Source organism: Bacillus rossius, chromosome 11 (genome assembly GCF_032445375.1).
Source record: "Bacillus rossius redtenbacheri isolate Brsri chromosome 11, Brsri_v3, whole genome shotgun sequence".
NCBI classification, from domain to species: Eukaryota; Metazoa; Arthropoda; class Insecta; order Phasmatodea; family Bacillidae; genus Bacillus; species Bacillus rossius.
The window spans coordinates 20,155,573-20,168,431 of record NC_086338.1 but is presented as its reverse complement, the minus strand read 5'-3'; the positions used below and the strand labels follow the sequence as shown (position 1 = coordinate 20,168,431).

Here is a 12,859-nt window from a genome sequence, read left to right as displayed (position 1 = left end):
ACAGTTGTTCCGTGTGCGCTGGGCCTTAGTCGTGATGGTCGTAACGTTCAATTGAAGCGAGAAGTTTTGAAAGTAGAAAGTACAAATTTAAATTTTAAATCGCCAAAAACTTGGTCTAGGAGCCGAGTCAGTACCTGTGCGCCTGTGGCTAGTCCGAATGGAACAACTTTATATTGATACAAATTCCAGGGCACGCAAAAGCCGGTGATGTGTTTTGACTTCGGTGTTAGTGGTATTTGATGATAGGCCGAATTAAGATCAAAAACGCTAAATTATTTGGCTTTGCTGAATTCAAATCAAGTAATGGTACCATTTATATGTCTATGTATTTGTTAATTTTTCGAAAATCCACAACTAAGCGGTGACCTTGACCTTTGGGGACCAAAAATGCTGGAGAGGAAAAACTGGAAGTCGATGGTTCAATTACATCCTTGTCCAATAGGTCTTGAATGTGTTGGCGTATGATTTCCATTTTGGGACCCAATAATTGATATGGGTGACATCTGTCTGGGGATTTATCCAAAAGTTTTATATCATATTGCACTAAGTGAGTGCGACTTAGTTTTTTGTCAAGACATCTGGGAAGTTATGACATAGATTTTCCACTGCTTTTCTTTGCGATGTGTCGAGGTGTGTCAAGGATAACTCACATTCATCCTCAGCTTCGGTATGGGATGCATTTACATTACTCTGATGCTGGATTTTAGGTGAACAAATGAGATAACAACAGATTTATAAAATTTGAATTTGAAATTACTTGACTGCAATTCAGTTATTAAGCCTGTTTTAGAAATTATATCCGATCCAAAAATTAGATCAGTAGTTAAATCCTGTGCAACTAAAAATGGAAACATCCAGGTAAATAACTCAATTTTAATTTTAATGACGGCTACTTGGTTAACCTTTAATGGTTGCTCTGATGCGGTGAAACATTGTACTTTTACTGCTTTAATTTCCTGAACCAATTTCTCCTTTCTAAAACATGAAAAAGATTTGCTGAAATAAAACTTCGGACTGAGCCTGTATCAATCAGTCCTGGAATTTCGTGTTTGCCAATTAAAGTGCTCGCATAAGGTAATACTGTTGGTATACCTGCGAAGATATTATGGCATGTCCTGTTGCCTGAATTTTTAGGATTTGTGCAATATTCACAATGTGCCATAGGGTCGGTAGAATTTTTTACCTTATTTGAATTTTTGGTTTTTTCATTCTACGAGACTTGTTTGACTTTTGTGACATGTTTGAATTTTTTGTATATTTTTGTTTTTGTATAGCGTGATTACTCCTTGGGTGGTGATTAAATCTGTTATTATATCTACTCGGTGCATGTGGAGTAGTGACTGTATTGCATGAATTATCTGGATATTATTTTTGTTTAGGTGGCACAGATAAATTGCTCTCTGGCCACCTCGTTACTCTTTTTTTGGTTGTTGTTGTTGTTGTAGTGATTATTCTGTCTGTATTTTGTGCGGCATTGCTCAATCACATGCCCGGGTCTTTTACCGAATTTACAAAATGGCATCTGTTTTTGGTTACGATTATATCCACCCTGATGGTGACTGTAATAATTTTGTTTTGTTTTGTGAATAGTGTTCATGTTCTCTTTTCTCAGTAGGGGTTGTGACACTGGCAGAATGGGGTGTCGATCATGGGAACTCGGGTACCGATTCCTTTGGTAGTCGGCGAATTCTATATTAGTGGCATGTATACACAAATGGTCCAGTTCAGCAAAAGTATGTGGTCTGCTCTGAAAAACTGCTCGTGATCGCTCTGCAGGACTAATTCCATCCAGGATATTAGAAACGATTTCGCACTCTGAAGTGCCTAATCGAAGGACTCGAGTGGCCTACTTAATGTCAGAAATGTATATGCTTAATGGTTCGTCTTTCTGTTGAAGCATGTTGAACCTATCAAGCCGAAAGTTTGTGAGCATGCGCGCTGGAATAAAAAAATCTAATATGTCAGCATGGTACTGATCGAAGGTTAGGTTATTTTCTATGGCCGACGAGGTTCGTTCGCTGAGAGGGGGTTGGGTAAGGGGGAAAACTATCTCAAACAATTCTTTGTCTGGTAGGTTGAATTTTTGGTGTAGTTTGAGTAACTGTCGCAAAAACTCAATTAGTATTTTAGGATCCAAACCATTGGTTTCCGGGAGATTGGTGAGTAGTCTTTCTGCTGGGTGGGTTATTTTACTGTAGAAATGTGTTGTTTGACCTAGGCCAGGTGGTGGTTGGGGTTTTTTGGTGCAGGATTAGGGTTGCGTGGAGGGAGGGGTGCTGCAGGTGCCAGAGGGAGGTACGAGGTTGAAGGACTGACTTGGGGAAATTGTAGGTCAGGTTGTGGAATGGCTGTCATGGAGGTGGACTGTGCAAGTGAAGTCACGGTGCTAGATGCACTTACTTGAGGTAGGGGTGCAATTTGCGTGCCAATGGCCGCAGAGGGAATGTGGAGTTCTGGGGTGGTCTGAAAGGATGAAAATGCTGACTGGAACTGGAGGTATGGGTTAAACATTCCCGCTATGGTTGGTGGTATGTACATTGGTTGTGTGAGATAAGAGGGGGGTGCAATGACTTCGGGAATAAGTCGAGTGTAGGTGACCTTGGTGACTGGCTGGGGTACCGGCCTCGCGATAGAGGCGGAGGGAAACCACATGTGGGTGGATGGGTAGCCAATAGTAGTGATTGCAGGAAACGGGATTGATGTAAAGGAAACTGGTGGCGGCGATGAAGGCGGAGGCGGGGGCGATACTGGTAATGGAGACACCAGAGTGACCTTGGTCTGTAGTCCCGGTATTTCTGTCGGCTCCGTTTCAGACTGTGTACTTGTACCAGGCATTTGTTCCTGAGGGCTGGGAATTATGTCAGTGATACTCTGGAAAAGTGGTTCCTGTAAGTTAATGAGTTTTGTACTCAAATTATGTGTGAGGTCAGGTATTTGTTGTCAGCATTTGTCAATTTCTTTGGTGTAGATACCATTAAATTTACCTCCTGATAATATGGACAAGTTGTAGAATCTAGTGGCGACGTGGTTAAGTCGCGTGATGATTCTTAATATGTTTGTTTTGTTTGTCTCGTTGTGCACATCATTTGCATTAGCGGTTATGTCTTGGAATTTACTACAGAGAATATTGAACTCCTCTAGTGGGTCCAAGCATCTGGCGGTACTTGTTTCTGGCAAACAGCTCTAAGTCGTTTCCTGAGCTCTTGGGCATCTCCTGAGGTCGGTTGTCCCCGGAGTGTGAGCTCGTATATTAACTCGTCCTTATGGAGATACTCCGGAGTGATCATGATTAACTTATTTTAAAAAACTATAAAGAAACATATAACTCTTACTCTAGGTTGACATGAAATGCACAAAACACTCTTAACTTAAACTTAAATTACGACTTAAACTATTTGGTTGCACTCTGACTCTGCACAATCAGTGGATAGCGTTCTTATAATTCTATGCAATCTCGCCGACGAAAGGAGGGCAGTGTCCTCACAGGTGATGAGATGGGGTGACGGGGGGGGGGGGGGGGGGGTAGCCTCGTGGCGGCACGCACGCTTGATAAGATTACACCGGTCGTCGCTCCGTGCGACGGCTCGGGTCGTCGGGCGAGGTGAAAGGGTGGAGGTGGTGTCTGTGACCTTGTGTGGAGCACGTCTGATAACAGGCCGTGGTCGTGACAGCTGGAGACCGCTGGCGACGACTTGCGCGAATCTCAGATTAATGTTACTTATAAGGAATTATAATTAAAGTTACTTGTATTCGCGCTAAAAAATATAAAGATGCCCGCTCAATATAATTATGTAATAAAATCAAATATCTGTAAATTGAATTTACTTTATGTTATTTTTACTGGGCTAATTTAGAGACGAAATCACACACTAATAAAAAAGAAACCTTTATGCTCTGCTACCATTTTTTGTGCTGGGTGGATCTTTAAGGTTTCACAATGAAATTAGAAATGAACACAAACAAGGTGTGATTCCATCTGAATATAATTACTCCATACTTAGGAAACTTATTACAGATATAAACACAAATATTAAAATAAAATATCAATTACGTACTTAAAAAAAGCTCTCAGGTATATGTTAAACAAATATGGAATGGCCCTAAATTAAATTATAAAAAGATTCATTAAAAAAAATTAATAAACCAATAAAAAATTGAAATATGTTTAAACCATCCCAGTATAAATTATAAAAGTCCAGAAATGATGTTTATCTAATGATCTTCATCTGACGGCATGATTTAAAAAAGTTCAGAAAAAGGTTCAAATATACAGTAGCACCGGAGGTCGGGGCTTCGTTTCCCGGAGATCAATTGGGAACATGATGCCAGGGCGCCTGTGTGTTGTTGAGGAAGGGTGTTGAAAATGCCAATTCGGCGTCCGGCTCTCGGACCCTGTCTGGAACAGTCCGAATCAAAACTGATAAGAACTAGTATACAGACAGTATAAACTGGGCAGAGAAGGCCCACAAAAGTTAAGGGGAAGTTGGGGTTTCGCGGATCTTAACTCACCAGACAGGGAAGTTGGCTTCTATTTTCTGATGAGTCGACAGTCCTGATCTGGAGCCCGCGAATACCTGGCTGGGCGCGGACGTTTATACCATTTAAAAACTAAATTATTGAAAAGAAAATAACTACTATTCGTTGTACTACGCAGACGAACTAAACTACTTAAAAAAGATTACAGGGATAGCATCCCTTATTTAATCGACTACATCGTCGGTTGCGGCCGGATGGAAGTCTTGCAGTGCGTTGATCCGCCGATAATCACAAACGGTCCGTCTGCAGTCGCGACGCGAAGTGTCTTGCGAAGAACCGCGTCTCTTAATTAAAAGTAAATGTTCAACCAAAAGTGGTGGGGGGGACTGGGACCTCCGGACCGAAAGGTTCCGACGTTCCCCTAGTGGGACTTATAAAAAACTCTGACATTGATGTCTCGAAGTTGGTAGCACTGGCCGACTCTAGCGATACCTGTTGAGGGTTGTCTGAAATAAAAAAGAATCGACTCGCCCAAGATGTCTGCTTTAACCTAGGGCTAATGGCGCAGTCTGGAGCTGCACTCTGGCGGCCTACAGGGGAAGGTAGCTGGGAGGTTAGTAAGTTTGTCACCAGATGTCGTGGGTCAGGTCCACGCGCTCGTGACACGAGAAGAAGTTACTATGTCCGCCGCTAGATGTTATGTGTGGTCCATCTTGCACACATATTTTTTATGCCAGTTGTCCTTGTAGTCGGTCAACGCTTGGCAGAGTTCACGCCAGGGCAATGCTCTTGGGCTAAATTCTTAGAATCCAGGTGGTGTGTGGGTGGTGTAAGGGGGGGGGGGGGGGTTGCTGATAACGCAACCAGGCTGTAAATGAGCCTCCTAGCCATGCCTTTCGGGGAGTGAACCTAAGACGAATGCGTGACGGTAAAGGCTATGGTCAGATAGCCTCTGAGAATAGGTAACAACTCGTCCAGAGCTGTTGTATGCAGTTTTAGTCATGAAGATAAGTAATGTTACAGGCCTGGGACGTGCCTGCAAACGGAAGAAATGTCAAACGGGCTGCCAACGAAGTCTTAGATTTGCAAAAGCTCAGATAGGTCTCTGAGAAAGGTGCTTCAGTCTACTGGCACAAAGTTTAACTACGTAGAGTACACCAGCCTAACAAAGAGTAAATCACCCTTTAGTAACCAAATTATATAGCAAATAAAATTTCCAAAAAATAAATTTGAAATAATAGAAAAATTAAAAAAAAGTGCCGAAAAACTTAATTTCCGGCACAAAGCATAGCTAATACAAAACATACATTCATCGGCAATGCTATTGGGCAAGATTTTAGCTCAATATTTAGCGAGCAATGCACGGCTGTGAGCCGAGAGCAGACGGGCATTGCGCCATGCAAAGTGAGTTCCCACGCAGACTATGAACCAGTGCAGCTGGGCTGGCCTTCACTCCGCGCGCTCGAGACACGTCCGACACGTGACAGGCATCTGAGCGGCGCCTGCCCGGACTCACATCTCAGCATTCGTGCATCGCAACCTGCAGTCTCGTGGCAGGGTCTGTCATCTAAGCTAGCTAATTCCCTGTACTTGTTTGGGTGGAGTTCTATTTTCCCCGGACTTAGGATATTTTTGTCGTGATAACGTCTTATAAATCGATGAACGCTGGCTGCATGCATAAAAAAGCGTGATTCATTGTCACATTCCGCCTGAGCTGAGCGTGCAAGAACCGGCAAACCACAGTCCAAATCTTCTATACTATCAAAGAGGCTAAGGCGGGCTTTTTAACTAATTATTCTTGATTATATTTAAACAAATTATTTTAATTAAATTTTCAAAAACTGTAAATAATATTTGAAAATTAAAAAGTATGCAATTTTTCATCAATGTTATCTTATGACGTCATCATGTAAAATTATCGTCCGTAAACCGACTTTATAGACAACCCCCTTTTTTAAATTTTATTTTAATTCTTATATACTTATTACAAGAGATGGGCCAATCATATCCTCAAATCTTCAAAAACCACAAATTCTTAATATTCGTGAAAAATTAATCCAAAAAAATTATTAAAAGCAATAAATTAATTTATAATACATAACACTGATTTCCTCTGAAATTTACACAAAAATTGTTTCTATTTTTATATAATTTTCTGTTACACATGATAGCGTAACTGTAATTTATTATTATCGAAACAAATCAGGAAATCTATTTCATTAAGAAAATCGTTTAACGTGTTTAAAGTTATAAACACCATAATTAATATTTTTCATTGCTTGTACATTTTTTTAATATGTACACTTGAGAACAAGATTCGGATCCGAGGGATGTATTCAAAGTAATTATTGTGATTCGAAATAGAGAAAATTTATTCGACGTATCAATACTAATTACCAATTGGCTGCATAGTGACATATATAAAATGAGTAAGCTACATGGTCTGCAATAAGGTATTTAAAATATGAATTATTTTTTCCTGCTATGACGCCTGCACAGATGTCTATACCGAATCAGCTCTATTTTCCAGTATTTGACGGAACATTGAACCTTAGCTCGAACCGCTGCGTCCACTCACCGTGATGGCTAGTCGCACTCCTCACGCAAGCGCAGGAAAGCCACGGGTTGGTCGGCTGGTCGTTTGACTGGACCGGCAACTGTCTCAAGAGGTTCTGGAAAAAAATAAACACTTATATTAAAATTCGATATTAAGGGAATTATAATCTTAGAGATAACAAATTTAAATAAAATCGAAACTAAAAGTTAGTCAATTTCCGCCTGGATTTTAAAAAGGGGAGGATTTCACTGTATTAAAACGCGGAATATCGTTTTGCAACCCAGCAAAGAAAATTTAATGTTTCTTTCAGATTTTTTTAGGAAATTCTTATATATCCTAACTCACAGTTTGGTATCTTTCCATTGCAATCATGAGAATGATTTTTTAAAAATTGTTTGAATGTCAATTGAAAATAAATATTATGACCAAAACGCGAAGGTTGTATGTTTTTCTCTGAAAAAAAGGTGGATGCCTTCTCACTTATTGATGCCGACCAGTAAAAGCTATACCACGAGTGAGTGAAGGTGTATGATAAAATGATAAAAAAATTTATAATCCCATTTTAAAAACCATTTTGGTCAGCGAATATGATTATTGTCCTTATATTAGCCTACTGCGGTCAATTTTCTTATGACATACTATCCTGTATTTATGAAAATCCTTGAAAACAGTGAATACATACTGGTTATTCTGTTGTCGCTTGATTTGATTATTCTTAATGTGTTACTTTTCATAAATACACATCGTTGGGTCGGTTACCAATTGCGTTTCAGCATTGAAGGTTCATACAGCGCAGAAAGTAAATATTAAGTGACTGTTTGTTATTCTAGGTTCCCCGAGTCATGCTGTTTGACAAGTACTGAACTCCTGGTTCGACTTGTTGAAGGATCCAATGAAACGTAAAATTCATCTGAAAGAGATATTTGAGAAGTTTCCTCTACTAGCCCTTCTATTGTTTTCTATTCCACGTAATTATTATTCAATATTTTTTAAAATATAAACTGTAAAAATATCAAAGAAAAGTTTCAATGTATTACTACGTTCTGAAACCTCAAATGCAACGGAAAAGTTTGAAGATGATAATACGACACCGATTGAGAGTATTTATTGGTATGATAGTTAAATAATCAGGTTACACTTCTTGTTGAAGCTTAATACGCATAGTTGTTATAAGAATTCAATTGCGTTGGCATGTATCTAAAGCTAAATATTTATTTTTTTGTTATTTTTATTTGAGTGCCTGCCAACAGTCATGACCTTTAGTAGGTAGGCACTTTACAAATATTACATAAAATAAAACATATTTAAAACATAATTGTGCACAGAGACCGTAAAAAAAAAACGACATTACACACATAAAATATGATGAAACAAATATATGACAAAGACAAATAAAGTCAATAAATAAAGGAATCATAAACATTATTATAATTTTAAAATTAATTCTAGGTAGTAAAGAAACAACAATAGAATAGTTATTTAAAATGGTTCATTAACTGCATAAAAATAATGTCTTACATTGACATTATTGACTTTAGAAATGGATCAAAACTTTTAAAACAATCATCACAATGTCAAATCTAAAAATTTAATTCATCAATTTTAAATTAACTCTAGGTAATATAGTAGCAATAAAATATTTATATGATAGAGTTACTTAACTGCATAAAATTTAAGAGCTTACAATGACTTTCACTGAATTTTTAATACTAAATAAATGGCTCCAAATCATTTAAACAATTATTGCAATTTATTATCTGTGCAACGTTTGGACAATTTTATTTTTGGTGATATATTCTAAAAATTCTGATGTTCTATGTTTAAAAGTAGGAAAACTCAGCGCCATTTTGTTAAGTCCTTCACTGCTGTGATAAACATTTGTGAACAATTTATTACAAAAATAATATCTGCAACTTTTCTTCTGAACTGTAATGTATGCATGTTCAGGATTTCTATGTTAAGGTCATGCGTAAATTCCTTAAAAATATAATTTACTAAATATTTGTTAAAAATATATTTGAACATATCCTTTTGTGTGTTTTCAAGTCTTTATGAATCAGTTGTATTTATTTAGTTCCAGATGACAGAGCCATAATCTAATCTAGATCTTACTAAAGTGAAATAAAGACTAAGCATAAAAGTAGTATATATTAGTTCCTCCGAGCCCAGAATTCCAGAGAAGGAGCCGAGGAGCCGACCGCCATCTTGGATTATGACTTCACGGTGGCCATATTTGATGACATTGACGCAGAGCCGTGACTAAGGGGGGGGGGGGGGGGGCCATAAGGGGCATTTGCCCCGGGCCTCACATTCTAGTGGGCCTCAAATTTTATTAAAAAAATATATCATTATTTAAAGTGAATTCCCATTTAATATCTGGCGTGATAATAACTTGTCTATAAATTTATATTCCTATTTATTTAGTTTTGTAAAGCATGATTCAACAATAAAACCACACCGTGCTGTGACTTGTATAGTTTTATTTATAACTACTGAGTAAGTCACCGACATCGACTCCGGTCGCCGATAACTACCGTGGTGCGGACAAAGCGAGCGGATTCATTACATACCACAACAGCGATTGTGGTGCTACGGGTGCTATTGTTCGATTCGAGAGGTCGATTAATGTGATGTGTGATTCGTTTTAGTTACAACATGTCATGTAATTAATGTACGCGTAAAACTTCTTAATGTAAGATTGACGAACAACAATCAATATCCCTGTTTTAATCTATTTGTGCAACTAAATATGTTTTAGTGAGATTTTAAAGCTATTAATTTTGTTTTTGCAGTAATGACTTTATTTCTTTCAATGATTTTGTTGGTTTATGAATCATACGAACTCTTTTATGATGTTCATGTTGGTAGTTGTGTTCAACAATAGAGAAGTCCATCAGGCGGGAATAATGTAAACAGACCTTGATACTACACCAGAGTTTTAGTTTGATAATAATTGCTAATTGGTTGTGTTTTATAATAATGTCACAAAATGAGTGTACGTTAATTTGATAGTGGTGCTTCCAAACGTAAAGCAAAAAGAAGAGAACAAGAATAAATAAACAAACTTCCAAAACTTACAGCCTTACTAGAACCATGTGATTGTGATGGTAATTTTCCTTTAACTTTACCACTTTCAAGCTCTGATAAAGTTAAAGAAAACACAGAAGGAACTAAAATAGATAATTGTAATCTCATTAACACAAATCCCGAAATTCCCATAACTTCTAGAAACTGTGCTAGGACTGAAATAAGTGTAGAGTTTGATAGTGCAGTGTTAATAGAAGAAATCCATCAAGATCCTGCGGCGTGGCCTGGCAATATCACTGACGAAATGATTAGTTATTGTGTTGATAAGGGGCCGGACTTTTTTTAGTAATAATGATGGAGACTACACAGCTTTTTCTAGGCAATATCCAAAATGTACTCGTAAACTAACAACATCTGCATTTGTGAGAGTTCTTGAAAATGTAGAGCGACAGGAGAGAAAATGGTTATTGTACTCTAAATGTACGGGAAATGTGTTTTGCTTTGCGTGCAAACTTTTCAGTAATTGTAAACTATCAAAATTTGTAAATGGTTTTTCTAATTGGAAGAAAATAGAAGAAAAATTGAGGGAGTATGAAAACAGTATTGAACACAAAGCATGTTCTTTAAAATGGGTTTCAAGAAAAAATAAGAAAATGTCTATTTCATCACATTTAGATGCACAAGTGACTACTGAGACAAATTACTGGAAGAATGTTCTTGTTAGAGTAGTGGTAGTTGTAAATTTTTTATGCAGTCGTGTATTTTTCTTCTGATATATGTGAAGAATTCATTGAGCTAATAGGCAACGAAGTTCGGAAACACATGCTAAATGAGACTAGACAGGCAAAATATTATTCACTGATAGTTAATTCTACACCTGATGTTTCCCATACTGATCAGTTATCTTTTGTATTTAGATACTGGCTTAACGGTAACATTTTGGAAAGGTTTTTGTGTTTCATTCCAATTTACAGCCATACAGGAAGAAATTTAAATGAAGTTGTAACCTGTACTCTAAAAGACAAGACCATTGATATCCAGGATTGCCGAGGTCAGAGGTATGATAATTCAGCCAACATGTCAGGAAAATACGAGGGCCAACAAGCGCACATTAAATCGATAAACAGCTCTGTGCTGTATGTTCCATGTGCAGCACATTCAGTAAACTTAGTAGGAAAAAACCGTGTTGGTGAATGTATTCATGCAACAAAACTGTTTCTGTTTTTAGAAAAGCTGTACTCATTTTTCGCTGCTTCCACTCACAGGTGGTCAGCTCTTGAAGGAGTTATTTCAGAAATAGCGGAATGCCAAAAATCACTGTCAAGAGCTTGTCGAAAACAAGGTGGTCATGCAGAGAAGATGCATTGAAAACTCTCGTCATTCATTACGATGAGATTTTCTGTGCATTTAATCATATGTTCAACGACAAAAATTAAACGCAAGTCACAAGGATAGAATCGAACTCCCTCATGAAGAAAATGCAATATTTAGAATTTGCTTTTATGGCTGTATTTTGGTACGACATTATGGAAAAATTCGGTGCAGTAACCAAGCATCTACAGAAGCCTGGACTCGATATCATAACTGGTCATCAACTGATGAATTATTTGAAAGATTTAGTTTCCAATTTGAGAAATAATTTTGATGAAATTGAAGTTAAAGCAACACAACTAAGCAACCATGTGTTACAAACTTTTGTAGATACTAGATCTTCCAAAAATAAAATTTTTTTGGATGGAAAAGACGAACTTTCAACTGTTGTAACATCCAGCGAGAATTTCAAAATCTCCACATTTATATGCATTGTGATAAGCTCCGCGTGGAACTGCAGAAGAGTGCTGCTTCCTACAAAAGATATTGCCTCAACATTTGGGTTTCTTTGTAACTTAACTACAGCAAGTGAAGATGAACTCAAATCTAGTGCTACCGAGTTGGTCAGAAAATACAGAAATGATCTGCAGCCTGTTATTACAAAGGAATTATTACACTTATCATCATTTCTCAGAGAGCAACAAGTTGAAGACAGTGTTACATCATTCACTCCACAAAAGGTTTTGCAGCACTTATATAACAGTGATATAATTGATGCATTTCCAAATGTAGCAATAGCACTGCGCTTGTATTTGACACTACCAATCACAAAATGTGAAAGGGAAAGATCATTTTCAAAACTGTCAGTTCTGAAGAATCAATTCCGATCTACCATGTCACAAGAGAGATTAAACTCGTTGGCAGTGATTTCTACAGAACATGATCTTGTGAACAGCATTTAATTTGCTGAACTCATTAACTTGTTTGCTGCTAAAAAGGCAAGGAAGATGTTTATTGCAAAGTGAGTTAATAAATATGTAATTTTGATTGGTCGGGATCTGCAACTCATAAAATTGTGTAAATATTTGAGAACGATTTAAGACTTTCGTAAATGAAGCAGAGAAATATTGGGGGTGGGTGTTGGCTATGAAATATTACTCCATTTCAACTATAAAATTTGTTGTTATACATTATTTTGTTTTCCCTGCATACATATGTTTCATATTTCTGCGTATACAGGCTGCATTTCATTATGGTACTTCTTGTCTTTTTTTATGTCAGTTATTACATACATGTCAATGCAAATATGAGTTTTTCATATCTGAAAATTATCACTACAATAAAAAAAAGTGGGGGGGGGGGGGGGCCTCCGAATATTGTTGCTCCAGGCCTCGCATTCTCATAAAACGGCCCTGATTGATCTAAACCTTGACCATCAAAATTGACCAAATATTACTCAAAATTTCTAAAAAGTTGTCAAACTTTCGC

General features: G+C 37.5%; 1 protein-coding gene across 1 annotated transcript in view; it reads right to left on the bottom strand.

The window, feature by feature from the left end:
• LOC134536501 (5-hydroxytryptamine receptor-like) overlaps positions 1 to 12,859 on the bottom strand; it is a 1,474,690-nt gene that overhangs the window by 837,409 nt on the left and 624,422 nt on the right. Inside the window, exon 3 of the mRNA XM_063376223.1 lies at positions 7,055 to 7,148. The gene's annotated coding sequence lies outside the window, so the exon portion shown is untranslated. The remainder of the gene's footprint in view (positions 1 to 7,054; positions 7,149 to 12,859) is intronic.